Source organism: Lipophrys pholis (genome assembly GCF_963383615.2).
Source record: "Lipophrys pholis genome assembly, chromosome: 14".
Lineage (NCBI taxonomy): Eukaryota > Metazoa > Chordata > Actinopteri > Blenniiformes > Blenniidae > Lipophrys > Lipophrys pholis.
The window spans coordinates 6,294,128-6,319,011 of NC_137633.1; positions in this window are offsets into that span (position 1 = coordinate 6,294,128).

Sequence of the window (24,884 nt, forward strand, 5' to 3'; positions counted from 1 at the left end):
TTCAAAAAATGTATCTAAAAAGACAAGAGACTTGCGAGAGGAAATGCTCAAAATACACTGCTTGTCCCAAAAATCTACTTTGTAGTTCAGCAATCATTCATCCGTTGGAAGGATTGATGTGGCAGTCAGCCTGTAAAAGCCATTTTTAGGTTTTTACTCCACTATAGGCGCCACGACTGCGCTCGCCCCATTTCCACATCATCTATTGCATTTCTTTATGGCCTGATGCAGTCAAAGTTGAAGTCTCAGGGTCTGGCAGTCACAAGGCACCGCAGCTGCTGCAAATCCGACCTTCTTTGACTTCACTTATGATGCTTAATCCTCACAGTAGCTGTGGATTTCACATCAATTATGGCCTACCCTTAAGCTCAGACTGGATGCAGGTGAAGCCGAGGTCTGAAAGTCAATAACCCTTTGCGCTGGTCGTCTTTAATGGCACTGAATTATGAATCATTATTCGTCTGGCCTCATGCTCCGACTGAATGCAGCCTAAATTGAAGTCTCTGCGTGTGACAATCAATAGACTTCACATTTACCGCATGTTCATCCTCTGTTACCACATTTGCAAGGTTTTTTTTCGTTTACTTTTTGAGTTTGGAATTCAAGCACTTTTACCAAGTCCAGACTCTATTGCACTATTCAGGGGGCCTAATTCCGACTCTACTTCTACATTCCACACTGATAATTGTATGTCCTCATGCTGGGAGTGGATGCGGGAGAAGACGAGGCCTCTGCGTCAGGGCGTCAATATTCTGCACACACAGTGTTCATCTGCCCCTCCACAGCCTCCAAGCTTCCTCCATTCGAATCAGCTCAGTGGTACATTATACACAGGAGGGCTTTTTTTTGTATCTACCACAAAACATCCCAGTTGATTGCGGATGGAGGGATGTTGGAGGCAGGATCATCCTATGCAGGACTGGCTCACGATGCTTTTGTCTGTTGTTTGAACAGCTCTCACAGAACTCGAGGTGTGTTTTCGCTTGCTGTTGTGATTGTCTCACTATGCCCAAATCAAATATCCAATTTGAGGCAGCCATGCTGGTTGCCTGTTGCCTCTGAAATCAAGACTTCCCTTGGACTAATATCAATTTATGAGATTGCCTGGCCCAGGCGTGTCTTTTCTTCTTCCTTTCAATGTCTTGCCGCTCATTTGCTCAAATTTTAACACAAAAGCCTGATTCACACCGTCTCAGCAGGTGATACTGAAACGCGTCCGCTGCATGAACTACGAGATGCATCGATATGAGCTTCTGAAAATTGTTGTTTTCTAAGCCTGGTAACTCTAATGAACTCTCGGCCGTCATGGGATGGTGCCCACGGGAGCTGGTTTCATCTGCATTTGATGTTTTTCGCAGCTACTATTTAAGAAATCTTTTGATATTTTGGACTGACCGACTTTCATCTGTTTTATGTAAAGACACATTGTAATTCGGATCTAATTGTTTGAGCCTTGGCCTGAAATAATATTGTGGTATTGATGTTGTTTTAATTGCACAGCACTGTTTCCAAACAGTGTCAATGGTTATAATGGAAGAAGTGATGTATTTGTTTGTGATGCTAAGAAACATGTTAAAATTGTTTGCTTGTGCATTGAATAGTAGTATTTGAGTGATCATTGATATTCTGTTTTCATGGGGTTTTATCATTCTGGGATATGTTTAAGGAAATTCATAGCAAATGGTGTTCCGTTTCGCAAATATTGTTTTCTTTATGTTTACTGGAAGCTCATGATTTATTAGTCCGCAAATGAAATTGAATATTAAGATTTGAACTGCTGGCATTAACTAACTTGTGCTGTGACTTATTTTGATATTTAGACTAGCATCGCATGGATTCAGAAACAAATGCAAAACAAACGCGTGTATACATTTTGAATGAGACAGCTGCTGTTTTTGTCACCTCCTTCAGAAGTGTCTAGTGTTTGATATGGTGCTTCACACCAGCTCTACTTGCATGGAGTTAACCCAGAGGCATTTTTCCAAGTCAATAAAATCTATAGCTCTACTTCTATGTACTTAACGTCACATTTCTTCCATGAATATGTAGAGTCATCACTGCCAAACACAGAACCCGGAATGCAAATTTGTATAATGTTATGTATGTTTGTGTGGATTGTACCTCTTATCTATGGAGGACTAAATGGGCCAAAATTGGAAAAATAAATACATCATTAAATAATTAAATGTGTTATAAGTAATTACAATATCAATTCATGCTATGTAAAAAAAAAAAAAAAAACGTATATAATTATTTCACTATTTAAATAATTATATCATGGTGTTGCACTGCTTCATGAATTTATTTTAGCTTTCAAACTCGCCCATCAAAGTAAGTGGGCAGGGCTAACGCTGATTCAGTCAAACCTTGGTCTGAAGCCTTTCAAAACATGACGGCGACATTACCGGAGGATCTGCATGAAGTTAAGTTAATTAATAAAAGTTCTACACCTGTTTAATGAAAACAAGACAAATCTGGAGTTTAATTGTGAATAAGACTTCAACATCTAGCGCCACCCACTGTACCAGCGTATGGGTCACTAGCTCTGCATCAGTCCATTATCAGGGATCGATCTGTTCTGTCTTGATATGCAGGGGAACCAATCAGGTGAAAGGATCCGCCCACTGACTTTGATGGGTGAGTTTGTCAGATTTACATTTACGAAGCAGTGCAACACTGTACCATGAAATAATTGATAGTGAAATATGGTAATTATACAGGATTTTTACATAAAATGAATTGGTATTTTAATGAATTAATGACACATTCATATATTTAACTCCAATTTTAATTAATAACACAATTAATCAGTTATTTAATGGTGTTTTTATTTATTTAATTTGGGCACATTTAGTCCTCCATACTAATCCGCATTAATCAGTAAAATATTTGTGCTTGTGTGTGCTCGAATATTGTTTTGTTTCTTTAGAAATTACTCATTCACTTGAGGCAGTGTATCATTCATTCAGCAGTAACTGCATTTTTGTTTTGTATTGGCTTTACATGTCTTGCAACTCATTCACACTGCAGTGATCACTCGCAATCCGTACACTACAAAGCCGTTGCTTTAAAGCATCCGTCAATACACGTTCTCTTCTGCAAAGAGCTCTCCAATATATGCTGCAACATTGCTAGTCGTGAGCTGAATCTTTAGTTAACTTACCAGCTGCTAATTCCTAACCCTAAACCCAGTTTCAGACCGAGACTGAGATAAAGTACCATAATTCAATGAGTAGATGAACTATAAATGATCCGATCTAATGAAAAAAACCAAACTGATGTATTAATGGGGGGCACTGCAAGCCAGAGTTGAACAGCAGCTGAAAAAGGAAAAAAAAAAAAAGCAAAAGGTTCATGTTCAATTTTCTTCTCACTAAGCACCTTTTTCTGGCTGCTTTGAGTTCACCTGCTCGTGTTCAGGCCTCGGCTCTGGCTGTGCTGTATTCTCAGCAGGAAGCGCTCCGCTCCCGAGCATATCAAAGGCCGGCGCGCACGCTCTTCCAGGGCAGAGCCGTTGTGATCACTTGAGAAGGAACCTCGGGGGAGCTCGTGCAGGCGACAGCTCCTTTCCTTTGTGAAACACAAGTCGGAACATTAAGATGTCACTGCTGACCAGCCAATACGACTATGAGGGGACAGGGATGGAAGCAGCCGCAGCAGTGAAATCCGAGAGGAAAGACGGTTCCTAATGCAGTGATTATGGGACCAAAACGGACGACAGCGCGTCTGGAGCATGGCTCAAACTGGGGCGACTGTCACAACTAAGCAGTTTTTAAGGGCTTCGGATAGAAAAGAAAAATCCACCCTCGGGTCAGATTACATAGGCTAAAGTCATTGTCCGCTTCATGTTCTCTCCTTTGTTTTATTTCAAAGTTCAATAGGCCCCCCGAGGTCTGAGAGCTGGCGTTACAATTTCACTGTAACCCGTTCCTCCTCTCCCGTGTCAATTATCTGCTCCCAATGTTGTTGTTGTTGCACTTTTGAATACAGCGGCTGGTTCATTCATCGCAGTCAGCAATTCCATCTGACTCCGGCTGCGGATTTCCGCTAACTTTAACATTTTAAAAGCCTCCGAGCTGAAGCCTTTGTTGCTTCACAGGGTTAAAAGTCGAGGGCAGCCATGTGATCTTTAAAGAGGCGGAAAAACACACACTTTATGAGAAGGTTGTGACACTTTGCACGCTCTTGTTGTGTCTAAATGTTTGATTGGCATCCAAGGAGACACGTTCCATTCTCGATAAATCAGTGTCAGTTTGAGGCTCATAATCCCTGTCACGCTCTGCTCTCCCAAGTCGCACTCCCCAGCCAACTGCAACATGAATTTCTGTCAACAAACTTGAGGTGTAATGTACCCTTGCCTGTTACAGTAATTTACAGCTCGCAGGCTCTGTGGATCACAGCCACGGCGGAGAAGTGAAGTGGCAGGAACGTCTGCACGCGCACCAACGAGCGGCGGTTGACCCCAACACGCGGTGCAGTTTCGAAAGCTCCGAGTTGAGGTTGTGCTGCTGTTGGTTTATAGCAAATACGTTTATTTCTTCATGGGTATGTTTTCAGATTTGTTTAGACTGCTGTACATTCTCTGCAGGTTTCCATTGCCTCACCCTGACGTGTCTCGTGTATTTTATTCTCAGTCTGTCAGGTTTTTTACATTTGTTCCTGTTCTTGGTTCTATTCCTGCATTTGCATACTTGCTGCATATTTTTGGCAAGCTTCTTCTGTTTTGTACCCCAGCCGTACTTTTTGCTTCTCATACCTGATTCTTTTACGTTGCGTCAACAGAAATACATCTGGTAGGCAAGATTGGCTGTGCTATAAGGTGAAGGTCAGCCCGATATTTCAGAATTAAAAATTGTCTTTGTAAAAAAAAAAAAAAAGGGAACAGACGCCCCAGATATTTGGCTGGTCTTCAGCAACACAGAACAAATACTCGGATGATGGATATACGCACAAAAGCAAAAATCTTGGGAGGGATTGAATTCAACAACACAACTCAAGCAATGGGAGAAAGACACATGGGTACGGCTGACACGTCGCAAGTACAGCTTGTATGCAAATTAGATATAATTACTACTCAGCGTGTAAAATGTGACAGCGATAACTCAACAACAGGCATAGATTTTAGCGAAATCAAGCAGACTCTGCATAAGAATGTCTGTATGTGTTGTGACTTGTTGAGAGAGCCCATGTTTTATTGTACATGGAAGTAACATAGAAATCATGAAACTCTGCAAGCGTATCCACGTGTGAGTGTAAGGAAGGATGTAATAGTCCATACGATCAACCACACCATTTAAGTACCCCATTTCTTAGCTTTCCATCTGTTTCCAATTCAAAAAAATAAAAATACTGAGCAGGTGATGATTTTCAGATGTTTCCAATGTGTTGGTAGTCTTGGTTGCAGTATCTTCACATTATACAGGCTCTCAGCAAGTAAGAATACCTCTCCGGTTATCCAGGAAAGCATTTTGCCTGCACACAGCAGTAGAAGTTAATACAACATAACATTGAGCTACTTAGCAAACTGAAACAAATCGAAGCAAACTGAAAATATCACTGCTTTTAAACTGTGCCCAATGTAAGCACATTGCATATCTAGAGAAAAAAAAAAAAAAAAAAAAAAGTTCTTCAATATCCTTGGAACAGCATCTTGGTAAACTGCAACTTGGACCAAAAAAATGCAGCACTGTCTTTGCTCGGGCCAGATAACAGTTATTTTTGGACTTTCAGTCTGTTTTGAGTGACCTCGGATCATAACTTTCAAAATAGTACGAAAGAGAAGATGAAGACTGACAACTACAAATAACAAGGTTGCTAAACGGATACAGATAAGACAACGTTATCGAGGCAGGTTGGATTCTACAAATCACTGAGGAGTTAACTCATCCTGAAGCTAAAGGAGGTCTCACAGTCTTGAAAGTGCTTGGAGAAGCCATCCATTAATGCACATTAATACATGGATTGGTAGGTGGTAACAGATTAACACGCAAACGCCTGTGGCGTTGAAACAGGCCTGGATGTCACATCCAGGAATGAGGAGTATCTTTGTTGGCCTCCGGGGCGTCAGCTGCAAGCACCGTTTGGTACAACTTTGTGTAGACCTGATACTAATGATCGGTGCTGTACCTCAGGAGCACAGAGTCTCAACGTCTCTCAACGGCAGCTTGATGTCAGTTAGAGAAATCTGTCTCGGTCTTTACACACCTCCGGGTTGCAATAAAGTTGTGTGGCAATTAAATGGAAGCATAAATTAAATGACATACGGGAAATACTCTATGAATTATTTTTTTTTTTTATGTCCTGCGGTTTTGCAGTCTTTTTAGTCCCTTCAAACCTTTGCTTTTGACAGCCCCCTGCTGAGGTTATCGCCACAGGGGCGGTTCTATCACTCACAACTCACTCATGTGCATTGATGGGGCTCTAAGTTTAGCAACAAAAAAAAAAAAAAAAAAAGAGAGAGAGAGCGACTGTTTAGTTCTAGAGATCCAAAATGGAAGCGCTTCATACCGCTGTGTCGCGATAACATTCAGGCTTGGCTGGGGTTGTCGCTGCTGTGAAGAAGCTGTAATTTAGAGAGGGGGTTGGAGAAGCTTATCTTTCTAAGCCCCAGAGCAAAATAAAGCAATAGCGAAGGAGGGGGGGGGGGGGGGGGGGTTAGGCACACAAAAGACGGAAGCAATGAGTCATTGTTGTTGGCTGGCAGGAGTTAAAAAAAATTAAATAAAAAAAGTGGCTGGATGAAGGTTGTGGTCAGAAAGAGAGCAACCTCACTTATTATTCATGAGATTTTTATGGTAAGACACCTACACTGAGTCCAGGAGGTCAATTGCTCCTACACACCTCTGGCTGTCTTTTCGCTATTGCTGTGGGAAATGAAAGGAGGTTGACACAAAATTTGAGGCTCCGCTCATCTCGCTGTTGGCCGGCCTGACAGCTCAAAATTGTGCAGCGTTATTCTTTTCATATTCTGCCTTTTTCAGATTTCTTTTTTTTTCCCCTCCTTTCAAATGCACCTTAAATGTTTATTTCAGGATTTTATTATATATTCTAAAAGTACACCAGAGTGGCTCTTTGTGAGTTGTAGATAAAAAAAAGAAAAAAAAAAAAAAAGACATTATAGAGAGACTTTAAAAGCAAGCTGTTGTAGCTTCTGTCTCCTGAAAGATTTGATGTGCCACTTTGAGTTGGTGGCATTTAAAAATCACCTGAAGGAATGAACACAAATGATTACAACTCTAAAGGGTTCCTTTGTTTTAGGGCAAAGAGGTGTGAAAAAGTCGACAATTAATTAAACAGGCCAATGCTTTCTCTGTACTTTCTACACTTTGTGAAGGTCAACCCAGGCCACATTTGTCTGCTTGGACCCTACCTTTGAGAAAATGTCTCATTATGGTTTTCTTTGACATGTTTAAATTTTTGTGTAAAGTTTTAACAACCTCAGAGCAGGTACGTTCCCGGACTGCAGTATTAATGGCTTGTTATTTGACACCAGCTTCATCGCAAAAGCATATAAGGAAGCCATGTAAGGGAATTTGTGACAAACTGATGTTGGCGTTCCTGACCTCGTCCATATAGATCTCTGAAGTATGGATATTTGTTTTTTTTTCTCAAAAAAGTAACTCTTGACACTTTTAGTCCAAATGTCTAATTACCATAAGAAACAGCAGATCACTTTTCACCATCAAAATCAAACTGCACTATGTCTGCGCAGAGTTATAGGCATCCAACCTGACTGATTTAAATTGTTGGAAGGGTTTCATCTCAGATAGACGATTCCCAGATAGATGCTTTCCACATAGGTGATTCCAATTTGGACACCGTATTATCATAAGTGCATTATTTGTAACATTTCAGTGACCTAGGATGAATAGTAAGGTATTTTTACACATAAAGACACATAGTTCCTTTGAAAAAGTAGCTCAACATTAGTTTAAATTTGGCAGCAGGGGTAGAAACCCCCCCCCCACTATCATCTAACTGAAAATCGTCTATCTGGGATGACACCGCTGGAAAATATCTGCATATTTTGTGTAGCCCCATAGACAAGTAACGATTCACAAGACTCCAAGAGCTCCTTAAATCCGCTCTCAAAACTTCAGTTTGTTGTCCATGCTCAGTTACAAATTGCAGTCATTAGACAGAAAAAGTCCCGATTCTGCTCCGAAGCTGAAGTTGGCTCTCAGCAGCGTCTTTGATAAATTGATAGCAGGTCTTTTTAATCTCACTGTGCTCCTTTTGGGTCCTCCCAAATGATTGCTCAGTTGATGGGTTTCTTCGCAGTGCACCGTCGTTGTCTTCTCACAGCAACGATGTTTACATCTCTGAGCCAGCGTGAGGCCACAGTGTGCACCCGGTGCTCCTTTTTCAACATCAACCTTTTTCCTTTCTGCCTGTTTATTAGCCATTTTGTTGAGAGAAATTTGCACCGTTGGAAGTTTCTTTCATGGCAAGACTTGACTCTGTCTGACGAAAACATGCAAATCAATACAGTTAGATTTTTCTGACAGTCTGGAGGTTTACAATAACAATGCAGCCCTGCCTTTTTGTCCTCACCAAGGCTGAAATGTTTGATTCATAATAACGAGAATGTTATATATTTATCTATATATTTGTCCAATTCCTAATAAACAAATCAGCAGTGGATGAATAGACAGAAAAGAGAGATGGTCTGTTACTCCATTGTCCTATGTGTATCACACAGTTTTGCAAAATGGAAGTCGTCTTGTGTACTTTTGAACCAATGTGAACTTTTTCTTTTCCTTTTTGGGTCCGTTTCACATTTTTCGTTGTACTAACGTATTGGAGAATCTGACAAAGTGACTTGCAAAAGGGTACTTCAAAATGTGCAAGAATAGGAAATTGCAGACGCACAATATGTCATTTCCACGCACTTACTCAGACAGAGGCATTCTTCAGTTTGACGCCATCCGGCTTTATTTCAAATATTGTTTGACAGCTGTTCAAAGTCTGTTCAACTAAACACTTAGCCAGAACCTTGAGGGGAATCACTGAATTGAACGCCACAGGCATGCAGACAGCAGTGTATTCTGTATCGTTTTATTGTTAAATTGGCTTTCTTTATGTTATTGTCAACCATTTTCTTTGTGCGCACGACTTTGATTTTGTCTTTAGTTCTTGTCACTTCTTGTTGTGTGCTTTAACTCAAAAGAGCATTTGCATTGTTTTCTCAATGCATCTGTTCAACATCAGTCAGTTTGTTTGTCTTTTAAGCTTTTTCTAAGCTCAATCTTACAACTTCTTAGTTGCTGTATTGCCTTTGTTTGCCTTTGAGCACAGATTAGATTTTTTTTTTTTAATATGCCAGCTTTGTCTTTTCTTAGCGTCTCATTCTTGCTATGCACAACTGTGAGCAGAGTTTGCTCATTATATTCTACTCATTATGTGCTCTGTATTCAGATCTCTCCCTTAGTTATGGTACAAACCAGTTTTGGGATCAAATCGCAAAAGAAAATCTGATATATGTAATTATCACTGTTTCAGCTTGTTAATGGTTTGAACTATTTCAGTTTTATATCACCGAGGGCGTGTTCACATTCCCCTCTTTGATCCGGACTGTTTGGGCGACGTCAAACACGCCTATGAACTCTGAACCGCAACGAACAAGCGATCTCTGGTCTGTAACTGCGTAAAGATGTCGGTTATACCTGGCATGTTCAAAATGCTTTTTGTTTACTTCTCACTGTCCAATGTATTGCTAATATATGTACTTATCACAACATCAACATGTACAGTAAACACGTTGCAGAAGACTTACTGGACTAAATTGAATTCAAAGCCATTCACATATTATACTTAAGTATTGTTTTTTTTATCATTGGTGATATTCAATCAATCAACTTTATTTATATAGCACTTATTTTATACAATTAATGTAATACAAAGTGCTTAACATTATTTAAAAACAGTGCAAAGATACAATAGATATTGTTATTATATCTTTATGACATATTGCATATTTTCCTAATATTGCGCAGCCTGACCTTCCTATATAACCGTTAGTATGCGTACGTCTTATCAAACCGTTTTGTTTTTCTTCAGTTGCTCTCGGGTCATGTTTTTGATTTGGTCTGTACGAGCCTGGTCAGGGTCAAGCGTGGAAGCTCCAGTAATGGTCACCCTCTGCTCTCCAATCGTGGCCTCCTGGGCAGAGCCCATCAACTATCATTAAGAATGTTTTCTCAAGGTGACTCGACCATGACTGACATGGTTGCTAACTCTTTATTTAGCATTACTTAACCTCTGAAATATGCAACCTGATCCTCAGCAGGGAAAAGTGGCACAAATCTAACAGGCGTTTCCTGTTTCATCCTTAACTTGAATATCAACTTTTGGTTTGATATGTGGTCTTGTGATCTTGTTGAGCGACTACTGAACAAATATCTATTAATATAATTTTTTTTCTCCTTTTTGAAAGCTTTTTTTGTGGAGGGATGCAGTGAATAAACACCCGAATGTGTTGTTGCCACAATACGAAAAACTGGCATTTAGTTGGCATTCTTCCTGTCAACTGTAACTAAGATGTGTAGCTTTGCATGGCTTGCGTTCCGCATGATTACATGTAGTGGTGGTGATTGTGCCGTAATTAGTTATAATAAGCTCCTGGCAAGCATGTCCCGCTATCCAGAGAAACTGCGCCAAAAACAGAAAAGAAAAAATTAGGTGAGAGCTGGATGAAAAAAAAAAAAAAGAAGAGTGCCTTGGGCTTTTTATGATCGTTCGGTGTATCTGCAGATTCCAGCAGCGGCATGCCGCACTGACACCATAAAGAAGCAGCTGAATGTGTGATGGTGATGGGCTCAGTATAATCCTATCTGATAAACCTATGGTGGTGCTATGTCTTAGCTCCTTTGTGTACAGTAAGTAGTGACGGCTGTGAATCACCATTATTGAGATGTCAAGAGTTTTGTTCCCAACAGACAATAGGTGCCAAAGAGAAACACACATATACACCCACACATAAACAATTCCCCAAATTTACAAAAACAATATCTGAATAGCATGTTTTTTTGTTTTTTTTTCGGGGGTCTTTTTTACTTTTGCAGGTGAAGGGAATACACAATGAAAGCCACACAGCCTCCGGCAATGAGCCCATATAATCCCACTGCAGGGTATCCTTTAGATGTCAACAGTTGCAACAAAGCCTCAATTTGTTGCTTGCATGGAGTGGGTGCTCCAAAGAGACACAAAAGACAGACAGGGCCACACGCACACACGGATAAGGAAATAGTTACTCCATGAATAGCAGCAGTCTAAGAGAGGCTCTGAATTCCTACAGGAATGAGTTCCTGTCTGAGTTCCTCCACGTGATGATGCCAAATAGTGTTTCTGGTGTTAAGTGCCCAACGGTTGTAGTGTTTTACAGCTCGAACCCAAAGGTCACTGCTCAGGTGGAGTCGACCGTGAGGTTCACTATGACTGTAAGAAATACATTAACAAAAAAATAAAACTGTGTCAATGCCTGCATCTCTGTTTTGCATCCGAGCGAGCTTTATTCAAACGACAGTTGTCTTTGTGTGTAAACAATGCACAATTTACAAGTTCTTTAAAGTTGTTGAGATTCGGTTCACTACGTCACATTTGACAGCTTGGAAGCGACATTCTGCTGAGAGTCTCCGCTGTGTTTCGGTGTCATTTTGTGTAGCCACGTGGTGATCTGATAGCGATGTGCAGGTCGCAGATCTTTACATCAATGATGAGTGACCACTAACACAGTCATGTTTGAAGCTGAGATGAATAATTATATATGAATTCTTTTATCGTTTGAGCTTACTGTTGTTTCCATGAGGCCGTTGCACAAAGTACTGGTATTACATCGATAGTTCCAATATGCTTTTATTTGATATCGGATTGGAAAGAACATCAGGGGAAACATGAATCACTATTATCTGAGAGGCATTCAAGGACAGTACTGCAATTTGAGTACTGATTCTCGTACAAATGCAGTGACTGCCGGATAGTGTGTCGGTAAATAAATCCCCAAACATTGTGAACTTCACGATGACTGGATAAATCTAAAACCGCAGCATACGCAGAAGCCACCGTGAGCAGAAAACTTGCACATACTCACTCGACATATTCAATTGTGGAAGTGTTTTCTTTTTAGGTGAATTTTTGTTGGGAATAAATTTATACCTCTACGTACAAATATAAAAAATCCAAGACCAATTTCATTGGTTTTGATTTAAGCAATATATAAAAGCTGTCTCCATCCCCTGAAAAAAAAAAAAAAAGCAACCCCCGAAGCAATTCGTGTCACCGAAAATGAAAGGAGACCTACTGGTGCTGGGGTTAAAACCATCCGCCTCTATTAGTCATGTATGTGTGATCTGGCACATCTCCACTCAGTAAATATGGGATGCAAATGAAAACAACAGACTGTAGATAATGAGTGCTGGTGCCTCCTGCTGGTCTTGTTGCCTCCATCCCCGCAGTTTGGAAAACATATGCTGGTGCCGAAACTGTGGGCTGGTTTCCTCACTGAGCCTCGGGGTACTGAGGCTGCTACTGACAGCATAGCGGGGGACAGGGTTCTTAAAAGTTGTGTAAAAGTTGTGTTGAGGCTGAATTTATTGAGAATTCACACGACTGCTTCTTTATCATGTGACTTTCCAAATAAAAAAAAAAGTTTGAGTGAGAAAGACTGAATCCTAACCTGGGCGTTGGTGTTTATCCAAACCTATCTCTTACTTTTAAGAAATGACTACTCTACTTTTAACTAAAGTCATCAGTCTTGATCTTAACTCTAAAATGAATCCTAATTTTGTGCCTTGCCCTAACCTCCACGTTGCTTTCACATAACCATGGCTTCAATTCTCCTCTTTACCTCAATTCTTGGGTTTTCTCCGATGACAATCTGATCCCAGTCTAGATACGGGCTGCAATTCTACCTTAAAGTAAAAAATGTCTGATGTATTGGGACACATCTTAATATTGTAACTCTATAAGATGGCCTGCACCAGCATAGCCATTTAATCTTGTCATTAAACCAACCAATTCCCAACCAAGCGCACTGTTGACCACAGGATTGAGCGATTCAATCAAACAAGGCACCTGCTGGTCTCAGTGCCGGCGTCCACCCTGAGCTGTCTTTATATCCACACAAAAACTTGATTTTCTCTACAAAACTGAAGCAACATAAAAGGGGAAGGCGCCTCACATTTTTGGTGCAGATTTTACTTTCTTCTGGGTCATAATGTTGTGTTGGGGTAGTGTGACCCTGGCGAGTCATGCTTTGCTTGCCAAGCGAATAAAGTGGGCATCTGCCCAGAGGCTTCAGAGGCCCCCACCCCCCACCCCCCACCACCATGTGCAAAAAGCTAGTTCTTATTTTTTTCTGTGACAATATTTTCATTTAACTTCTCACCAAAAAAAGTACAGCTTCTCAGATATAGTTTGTTACACGATCATATCGAAAATTAGTTCCTGTACATCAAAAATAAAACAAAAAACAGAGCACGAAAAAAATAAACGTACAAAAGAAATCAGAACAAAAGTGCTTCTCTCGCCATATCCAAACATAATCTGCCCAAATTAAAGTTTGACATTTCTAAAAAGATGTTAATTTGAAGTATTATTAAGTTAATAACTAAACTCTCGGCAAAAAAGGAATAAAAAAAAAAATTTAAGAGTTCTTATTTGGGGTCTGCATTTTTCGGGTCGCTCTGTTGGATCCAACTCTTTAATATGTTGACTGAATGGTCTCCATGCACTCTCCAAGACATGTTTAGACTTTAGTATATATGTGATCCTCTCTAATGGTATTGAGTTCTCTTATTGCTTGCAAAGTAACTGTATGCATGATAAGACAACAGACGTGTTTGGTCTGGAGAAACGTCAGGCGTTTTCCAATATTACAATAAAACATTAAAATGTTTTTTTTTTTCAACCTTCTGCAGGGTATATTTCAGAGTAGTATTACGTGTGAATTCTACCTATTTTTCTTTGTAGGACAAGCATTTGAAGTGGTGATTGTTTATACATGATTATGCTGTCATGCTCCTGCTCCGGCGCACTCAGAATCAATTTGGGCTGATCTCAAAATTCAGTGTCTCCCTGAACTAACATGAGTTTGACACTGACTCAAACTATATCAAGTCAAGAGGAACAGAAATAAAACATACTGTACACTGGTAGCTGAGTTATATTTTCAATATCTGTTTTTACAGTTTACTTAGGCAAGACAAGACAAATGTATTTTTAAAGCACCCGGCAATTCACAGTTCCCTACAAAGACAGCTGGTGTCCTAAATAACCCACAAAAATACTTTTAGGGAGGAAAGGAACTCATGAGGAGTGTATTTTTTTATTTTTTTCCCCCCCTAAGAGGTGTTGAAGTCAAACAGTTGTTTCACATTAAAAGCTGATGTAATTAAAGATTGCAAAGAGGAGCTGTTCCCAGCTGAAAAAAACATGGTAGGGATAGAGAGTTTCGCCCTGCTGAGGCCACACATGAATTTTATAAGAAAAAAAACACATGGAGTCTTTGTGCCCAGACCTGAATTGATAACTATGGTGGGTCACTTCCCCACAAAGCTGACGTTCAGCTATGTGAAAGGCCTTCTTTCTTTCACCGGCTCTCCCCCACCAGCTCCTGCTCTGATACCCTTTAATGTGCCTAATGCCCCTGGCATTTATGAATAGTTCCAATGACCTTTTAGATGGGTCTTTCATTATGTTTATTCAGTAGAAAAAAGAAAAAAAAATGTTTGTAGGAGGAGGGGGGTGAAAAAAAATCTGCACAGCTATTTAAAAAATCAATTCTACGAGCTGGAGTTCAGTCTTCGGGCAGTATTTTCACAGCATTATACATTAAAGAATTATTATCCTGGAGCTGGTGAGATCTTATTTTCATATGAGCGCCACAGTTTTGCATATATGCAAATGCTATAGAGCATCCACAGACAGATGTTACACCATAAAGTGTATTTCCTCTCAATTAATCCAAAGTGTTGGTATGAATATCATTTTCGGGTGACCGTTTAAAGATAAGAGAAACACGCCTGGCGTAATCTTCATGGTAATGGCGATAATAGCCATTTTGTAGTGAAGCAAGGAAGGAAGCAAACAGGGGAGGGGGGAGGTTCTGGGATTCGGGTGTCCATCATGCCAGTGAAAGAAAGGAGGCACAGATCTCCTGCTGCAACGAATGAGGACTCAGATTATGATTAGAAGTCAAATGAGTTTCCAGAGGAGTAAAATGAGCTCAATTACCTGCATTAATGGGACTTAGTGGTGACGGTGGCAATGAAACGGGAGAGAGGGATTTAAAATGGCCTTTGGCAGGAGCGTGCCGATGCAAATAGTCTCTTTGAAGAGGACAGCGCCACAGCATGGAGCGCTTTGAAACATTGAGAACACTAAATACATATGTGAGAAGAAGTGTGCCGTTCATGTGCTGGTGGCTGAACTGTTGTATGTGTGTCTGCATGCGTCTCCTGGTTGGATGCTGAGCTCTTTGTGTGCATTAAATTACTTTTATATTGGAGTGGGTGTAGTGAAGCCATAACTCTCTATAGCAAGGGTGGCGAAGCAGCCAGAGATCAGGAGCCACAAAGAGGAACGTGGTACGACAAAGAACCACATCGTACACATGTGGACTTACAAACGAACTCCCTCTCTCGCACAAACACCAAACGACATGAAATGATAATCCATATATTTTCCCGGCCAGATTTATTTATCACACACACAGGCACACAAGCCAATACCCCCTGAATAGAGATACAGTCTCTCCCGGACTTATACTACCACAAGAATAGAAATCGTACGCACGCACACACAGTCGCTCCCTCTCTCGGATTACAGCCACAAACTGAGGCCCCGTCCTCCCTGGCATTCTATAAAAACTTTTGTCCACACGTCACTAAGAACACGGCACAGCAAGAGGCCTAAGGGCATGTAATACTAATGCCAGGCCTTTAGGGGCGCTGTGACTCACAAATGCACCAAAAACACACGGACCGCGGTGGGGAGGAGAGGGGCGGCGATTACTTCATCGTTTTTCCACAGATGATTGTCTTCATTCACACCTCAGGGCCGAGCCGGGGTTTTAGAATTTCCCCACTCTGGGACCCTGTTAAAAACAAAGGCCAAACATGAAAATATAACTTTAATACTGATGGAACTGTGTCACATTAAAAGTATGAAATATTTTTGTCTTACTAATTCAATAATATCATTCAATAAAATATTATTCGGAATGTAATTCTGTTTCAGTGACACAATTTATGTTTTATATTTACATGCTTTCACTTGACCACGTGTTTCTCCCCTGCTATTTTCTTTATTTGTGATTAACTGCATTAATGCAGGACCACTCGCGTCCTCTCACTTGCCATGCGGCACTCGTCTCTCCCTGTCTCGCTCACTCCACTTCCACCTGTTCCATTTATTAAAGTTACACGCACTCATTACGGAAACGACAGGAGGCGCCGCTTGGGCTGAAAGTTTCATTGACAAAAAGAAACCGAGTGACACGGTCAGCAAACTTTTGCGAGAATCCTAATCGTTGCTGGCGCTGTGGTGTTCTGGTGGTTGTGTTTTTGGTTTTGACGCAGGAGGCTCGAGTTCAACTTCCAGCTTAGACACTTTTTTTTATTTTTTTTGATCTGCTATACCCCATTAATGGATCGGAAAGCCACACGCTGACAGGCAAAGAGCCTCATGCGGATCGCGAGCCACGGGTTGGCCTCCCCTGCTCCATGGAGTGTGTCTGAAGTCATCTACAAGCATTTCTCAGAGGCAAACGTCACTCATGACAAACATGAATTGAGTGTTGCAGTGCCTGACTGAATCTCGGTTTTGATTCAACACGGCAAATCACAGCGCTGCTCTTTTTTTTTCAAATCGACAAGATTGATTTGAAGATGTTGTTGATTAGGTTGCAGGTTCATCAAGTATTGTTTTTATTTTTTTCATTTTTTTTTAAGGTTCTATTATCTGCTTCTGAGTCCAGGCTGATAACTGAAGATTTGGCTTGAAGCCTCTGAGTCTAGTTTCTCTGCGAAAGTTTAAAGAAAAGAACCAATACCTAAAATTGAGAGCATCAGTTTTCGGTGTGTCTGTTTTAAAAGCTCATATTGTACAAATGTATGGATTTAAAGACACTGAGCAAGCTCAAAAATAAAATGAGCAAGATATATATTTCTTTTCAATGCAGCTCACATATGAAGGTAGAGCACAGAACAATAGAACAATATGTAAAAAAAAAAAAACGTCTGAAAATGTGTCAGTTGTGTCAATGGAATACAGAATCACCCAATGAATCATTCATCGCCGCTTCCAACAAGCAGCACCTCCAAACGTACACTGAACAAAGTTTAACGTTACTGCATTTAAAGTGGACTTCCGCTCCTCTCCTTAAACGGTTTCGAGTAAACACTGCTCTGCTAAGCAGCCCCTTTAAATGTCAGTCAGCCCAGCCTCACAGAGCCTGCTGCTGAGCATGTGAGTGTACACTGTGACGAGCAGTATGCCCACTCAGAAGGGAGAACATTGATTTTTTTTCTTTTCCTCTCTCTCTTTCTCTCTCTCTCTCTCGGATAACAAGGCTTGACTGACTTGGGTGGTTGCCTGAGTTCGATGGCTTCCTCTCACTGCAGGTTGTCTGTACAGATCCTGAAATGCGTGCATCAAAACGTTGGAGATGTCTCTGCACAGTCGTGGTTGTCCTCGGTGAGTGCGGAGGCCCACAAATCCTTTAGAGTGATGCCTGGCCTGCCTTGCCCAGGTTGATTGATAACAGTATGTGTCTGATGACAAAGTAGATTTTTCAATCAAAAAGACTGAAGAGGGGGGAAAAAAACAACTTGGAGTCAGATTTCAGCTGCAATCAGAAGGAGCTTTGGCTGCTTAAATGTATCCTTGTTACAAAGCAGCCTCAGGCTATTTGACAGTTCTGGGTGGGGGGCTGTGACCAGGAAATCCAACTACACAAACCAGTAGTGCTACACAAACCTGTAGTGCTCATTAAACAATGAGCGGGCCAAACTGTGTAGAAATGATTAAATCGTCATTTTAAAAATAGATGATTTTTCTATTAAAAACCTCATTAACATTGCCTTAATTAAACAGTTAAAGTTATTTCATCCATCCATCACCTGTCATACCAATAACTTGCTGGTTTTTGGAGTTTGATTTGTGGGCCACAGAGAAGAGAAATGAAGGCCACATGTATCCCATGTCTTATCTGGATGTTACTTCTTGTAAGAAAGAGATCTATGAGAGAAAATGGCAACAAAGCAGCAAGTAAAGAGAAAGTAACAATAACACCAAGGAATTGGAACTGGACATACAGGCTGTTGTTAATGTTACTTACTGTGCCACAAACACTTTTACAGTCGATGTGGATAACATTAAATTGAGACAGATATTGATTGTGTTTCTTCAGATGGCCCTAGCATTCTCAGTAGGGTGTAGGGTAGGAAGGTGCAAAGCTGGAGCTTCAGCTGCTTCGAGAAACTTTGCTTTTTGTGAAATATTGTATGTTCTCTCAAGAGAAAGACAAAACACTGAATATTTTTTGATTTTACTTTATGTCTCTCAATCAGAGTTCACTATTATGGATTGTGTGAAGATTTTCATTTAAGTGTTTTCCCATGAAGGCAAATGCATCTCATCTCAAGTAAACAGTAGCTGGGAGTGGGCCAGGTATTAAGCCCTGGGGGATACCAGTAGGTTTTCAGTAGTGCATATTGAGGCAGTGTTATAACCTCAGTAACTAAAGTTGTACATTTAGAATGCTCTCATTGTTTCAAATATATAAATATTAGTTTGGAGATATAAATGCATTTAAATAAAGTGTATAAGGACTTTAAAATAATTGCCTTGCATGTCAGTTTTATAGATGATATTTAAAGCTGTGAATCTAATAATTGTCCTGAACTATTTCTGATCCATCCTCTGTAAGTAAGCAGCACAATTCTACATAAGTGATGTTATGAAACAGCTTTGGAGAGTTCAAACATGTGGGAAAAGTTTTTTCTTTTTTTTTTTCTAGCCATGACTCGAAAAGCTCTAGTCATTGAGTTGAGGTCCAGCAGTCGTGATTGCATTGTATCTAAAGATAGTCAATGAACCAGACCGCTGCTGGTCTCTGAGCACTCGTCCTCTCCCGAAGCGTGTCCACCATCGGTGGTGTCATCTGTCTGTTTCCCAGAATGCCCAGCACTTCTACCCACTGCCAGTTTTTTTTTTTTTTTTTTTGCAGCCTGGATGTAGGCTGTTATAAATAATAGAAAAGCCCCTTGTGGATTGCAAATACATGTACTAAAAACAATGGTGAAAAAGAAGAGCTGTTTTGGCTGTGCCAAGTTAACATCATGTCATTACACATTAACGAGGAGCAGCATGGCTCATAACCTGCTCTCATTCTTTGATTTTTTTATTTATTAATTTTTTTTATGGGTGCTGGCCAGGCTTTCTGATATTGGCTAAAGCTGTGAAGTGACTGAAGCCCTCCACTGCAGAAAAAGCGCTTGATATTGCACTTAAAAGCATCGTCTTCAGGAGAAAAATATGTGGTTTGGAGTGCACTTCCAGCTTAGACTCAGAGGGCGAGGCGCTTTCATGTAATCCTGCTGCGCTCACTGTCACAGTGTTATGGGAAAAAAAGGTAAAAACAGATACCACACAAACACAAACATTCAGATTTGTAGCAATCCTCAGCTCGTTGGGAAACATTTAGCATTCGTCACAGCAGGCTCATGAAAAATGTTACCACATTTCGAGTCAAATTAAATCTTGCCTGTTTGAACAACAGGCTGTGAGGAGAAAAACAGAAATGAACAAAACACAATTGATGTGTCGTGAATTATCTTCCACCACTTTGCCCCATCATTACAGCCTCATTATAACTCTAAATGCCCACTGATTATAGTCAGTGGGGTACTTTCGACAGGCAGACATTTTTATTTATTTTTTTCTGTCTTCACACTGAAGATTGCAGCAAGTAAATTGTGGTAAATTGCACCTACGAGCGTATTCAGCAGGTTGTTTGGACTCCACGCTGCTTTTTAATCCACATTTGTACCCGTTTCAAGTTAAAACTGAAGTTTGGTTTATGTGAAAGTTGAACATTATGACATCAGTCCTGTCTTTAATTTGTGTTAGAGTTGATTTATGCTTTGAATAAAGGACTGAATCTACAAAAGTGTACCTAGTGTCAAAATATAACACAGTTTGGAAACTTTTGTGGTGTAAACGGACACCTAAAATGCAATGATAAGTTTTGCATTTTCATTTGAAAATGGCCCCTAAGTGGTGGATTAATTAAAAGATTTTCTGTATCAATAAATCAGTGAGAAAAAAAAAAGGTTTACTACAGTGACTCACTGCTGCCAATGAATGAATACAAATGGCTTTACACGTCATTACGAAAAAACACTTTTTTTAAATTATTAGCTGGGATCACATCCACTGCTCCACAACTTTGAACTTGGATGGCCTGAATATAACATCATCTACACATTTCAGTTTCATTATGCACACTGGCCTTTTACTTTTTATGTAATTAAATAATTTGTCCAACATTTGTCGATGTCGTTGTGTTTAGAATATTGGTTTTCGATGTTTAATGTGTTTGATGATCTTTTCAGCTATTCATCTGTTGTTAGTTTTGCAATGCATTTGCAAAACTTGACCACGTATTTTCACTATATAAATTAGCTTTTCCTCATGAAGTGCTTCGATTGCTAGACTGTTGATCGATTTCCAAGCCAGTCACTTATTTCAGTTAGTTTTGCTTCACTAATTTCCAATCTGTGTGCTGAAACCAAACAAAGACTCTTGGGAATTTAATTTTTGCCTCTTGCCTCAAACTGAACCTTCCTAAATACCCAACGATTATCCGCACAAATTACCAACATTAATTTGACTGAATCAATGTTGTATTCCAATGTTGAATGCGCATACACTTTGACAACCTAAGTCAAGGTGACGCCATCAACAAAACACTGATATTAAGCTGGTTCCTCATGCATGTGTGTCTGACTGGCTTAATCTACAGAAGCTACACAGTGGAAAAACTGATTGTCGAAAAAATGTGAAGCACATGTGCATGGGTTACAGGTCGGAGAGCACGGATTATGTGTTTGTCTCCAGTGTCAATCAGGGCTTTATCCAGTGTCAATCAGGGCTTTATCCGAAGTAAATTTTTCTGTTTCGTTTTTCTTTTTCTTTCTCACACGTGCATGAGTGCATCGATAATATTGACATCTCGAGGTTTCAAGTATCGAAGCCCATGTCCATGCTGTGTTAATTAAAGGTCATCAGATGTATGTTGGTAGACCTGAATCAATAGAGTCACTGTACGTATGTGTAAATGTCTCCTACGTATCTAGGAGGCCTACGTGTGGTAGAGAAATGTAAAATAACTTCAGCCTTTATCATAATGTGGTGTGTATCTAAAATGAATATACTAGCTGTATGTCGCTTCAATTAAAATGGTTGAGTCACATGAAATTATGTTGATTTTGCGTGCACTTTACTCCTACTGCGCCAACCTTTTTTCCATCTGCCTAATTTTGTTTAGAATATTGAAAACTAACCTAAAGTAATTAGAACAACAAATTGCACCTCTGAGATTTTTACCGTATGAAAGTTAGTAAGTAAATCAGATGCCGCCTGACCGAGGACTGAGTCACTGTAGCATCTCATCCATGGGTGGCCAATGAGTTTCCCCGCGGTTGAGACGTGACAAATTAGGAATACTGCTCAGGGCTGAGCCATTAGCTTTCCTCTAATCAGCTCTTTAAAAAAAATATATATATTTTATTACAAAGTAGAAGGTCCATGTTGAACAGTTTAGATGAGTCACTCTCTGCTCCGTATTTATTTGTGTTTTGCCTTATGGTGGCAATTCAGATTTTTCAAACCAATTTAACAAAAAGAAAAATACATAAAGTATGCAAATTTTAAAAATAGAGCTTCCACCTGTAAAGCAAAAGCAAAGCAGCTGGATTGTACGTACCATATACGCTCATTTTTGTTTGATTCATAATTCTTCATTGATCTGATATAGTCTGTTCAGCAAAGAGGTAGCTGAGATTAAATCATGACAACAGAGCTTTGGAAACTGCTTACAATAAACTGCCGAAACGTCTTTAGAATTAACAGATTGGAGATTTAAATGAGCAAATAAGGCACTTTCTGCTTCAAAGATTCAGCAGCGTGTGAGCAGTGCAAGCTTGCGATTTTGCTAGTCTAGTAGATAAAGAGTGATATGATGCCGTTGTTTTTGCTGTTTGCTTTTTCCTTCGAGAATCGGGCAAATTTTGAGGGCATCCCAGGAGGAACTCGGAAAGGGAAGTGAAGGGTTTTTCTATGTGACGGAAAAAATGAGAAGAGACTGCGGGAATGGACTTCTCTCAGGAGCGTTTCCATTATCTGTCGGTGTCACAGTCGATAATAATGAACCACTGCTGCCGAGAGACGCCTGGATCATCTGACCTGGATGAGAATGGATGAGGCGTAAAAACAAGAAAATTATGCCAAAGTGTCATTCTGCGGCTTTTCAGATTGCTTTTACCGGAGAACGTTAGCTGAACCTCATCAAGGTAAAAAGAGCAGTGGAGCAGATTATCACTTCAGTTTAACTCAACAGGTTGAATCACAAAATGAACAAAATTTGCTTTATATTTCCAGTCATGCTATAGCGCTCAACAAAGTAAGTTTTTATTTGGGACACTTGAAAAAAATGTTGGGTTTCTATTGAACTTACTGGCAATTGTTTCCCAGAAAGACTGTAGATATATATTGAAACCTTTGAAGGTTCAGCCCTTTCTTCAAAACACCATTCTTTTAATTTGTACTTTTATAAAGGAAAATCTGATACTGTGCTGGTGGCAGAAAGACTCGAAGAATGAGATTCCAGAAGGCTTGATAAAAATCTACTGTATACAGAAAACAACTCTTGTTGGTCACGATTCTTGTCATCTGTTTTATTTCTGTGTCACTTATTCAACAAAATACTGTTGTGTAGAGCTATTTAGCAGTTGAAAGAGTAGTTTTAGCCGCATGTCCTCGAGGTAGTGTCATTTAGTTCAATTCATTATGTAGTGATCTGATGAAATCTCTTTCAATATCTCGTTAAATAGTTCCGCTTCCTGTTGTTTGAATGGAGGAGGATGTTTTCTGTCACATTAATTACTGTCTGTATAAAAGTCAAATACAAATGTGAAAAATATGTGTTTGAAAAGATTAGAATAAATATCACTGTGTGAGATATTTTATGGATCAGATGGATAAACATTCTAGTTTGTGTCATTGATGGTTAATGTATGTTAAACATGGTTGTAAGAATCGATCTATCGGAAACATTTTCTGACATTTCAGACTGTTCAGCGGTTTTTAAAGACTTTTTTTTTTTTTAAAGAAGAAGAGTATGAGAGAGTGGTCACGGGAGCGTTGGAGGTCAGACCCTACAGATTATCTTGACGATCAATCGAGGAACTACGGCACAGATTCAGAGACGAGACGAGACGCCAACACCGATCGTCGAGGCGACGTGAATGCGTCCATTACAGTTCCAGTGGGAGACGACAGAGTATAGACTGTCAACCTTATATGATATAATAATACATGTTCTTCTCGCCACGTCCCACTGAGCCTCACAGCAAGAAGGTGAAATTAAGTTGTGATTCTCGATAGCTGCTGAGCAAGCTTTGTCAAACACCTATCAAACCCCGGCCGGGCCCTTTCTGTTTGGAGTTTGTCCGTGTGTGTGCGGGTTTCCTCCGGTACTCCGATTTACTTCCACAGTCCAGGCGACTTGCACTGCGACTCCCTGATTGTGACCCTCGCCTCCCATCGACTCATCCCAGCGCTGCGCTGTGTGGCTGCTGCCAACGGTCCATTTGGTGGAGGAATTTCCCGGTCGGAGGACTAATGAGGGACTAATAATGAATTAACACTGTCGTCAATCTATTGATTGAATGTCTGCGAGACTCGTCTAGAGAGTAGATCAATGCCAGTGGACCGTTACCTATATGCACACATTCTAGTGTAGATCTACTACGATAGGCCTCTGTAGACATATTCTATTAGATCTTTCTGTGTGGAAAATCGTCGGAAAAAAACACGGCAACAATTGGAAAAGGCAGCATTCCCTGTGTGATAAAAGAAAAAAAAGGTCCCTCTCACGACACAGCTACCGCATTCCTCCAGTCTCCGACCTCCCGGAGAGGGTTTGCTTTGTGCAAAATTCTAAAAAGGGTGAATGTGTCAACAATCCAGTTCGCATCTGATGAAGGCAATTATGCCTTTCACTATTATTTTTTACGGTGAAAAGAATTAAATTAACATGGAATGTGGTGTCATAAACTCTTTAATGATCAGTGGCGGACCTTTTGTATGCAGGGATTGTCTTTGTGTTTCTATCTTTGTTTCGTGACGATCTGACGATCCAAATTGAGACTGTAAGATCACGATATGTAATATGAAAACACTGGTATTTCAAAACTGAATGTGTAAAATGGAGTTGAAGCTATGCGATTTGAATACCTCTTTGTGAAAACGGTCAGTCCCGTCTGGCTCGCGAACATAATCTATATTTCAGAGTGGCAGCCGAGCTCATATGCTACGTCAGTAATTGGGATGCTGAAACATGTTGGCCTTTCACAGGCACGGACATCAGGTGTTTCCTCTCAGCTTATTTGACGTACAAACATATCCAATTAATCCATTTCCTTTTCATATACGTACTCCATTCTTCTGGGTCCATAGTGAGTCATGCTCCATGGCAAAGCCTCAATCATTTCCCTTTGATATCGATTTCTGAAAATATTCCAGCGGCGGTTGAAGGTTGTCACATCAAAGAAATCCTCCGCAGCAAGAGGACTGGGTATAATTTCATTTGTCTGATCTTG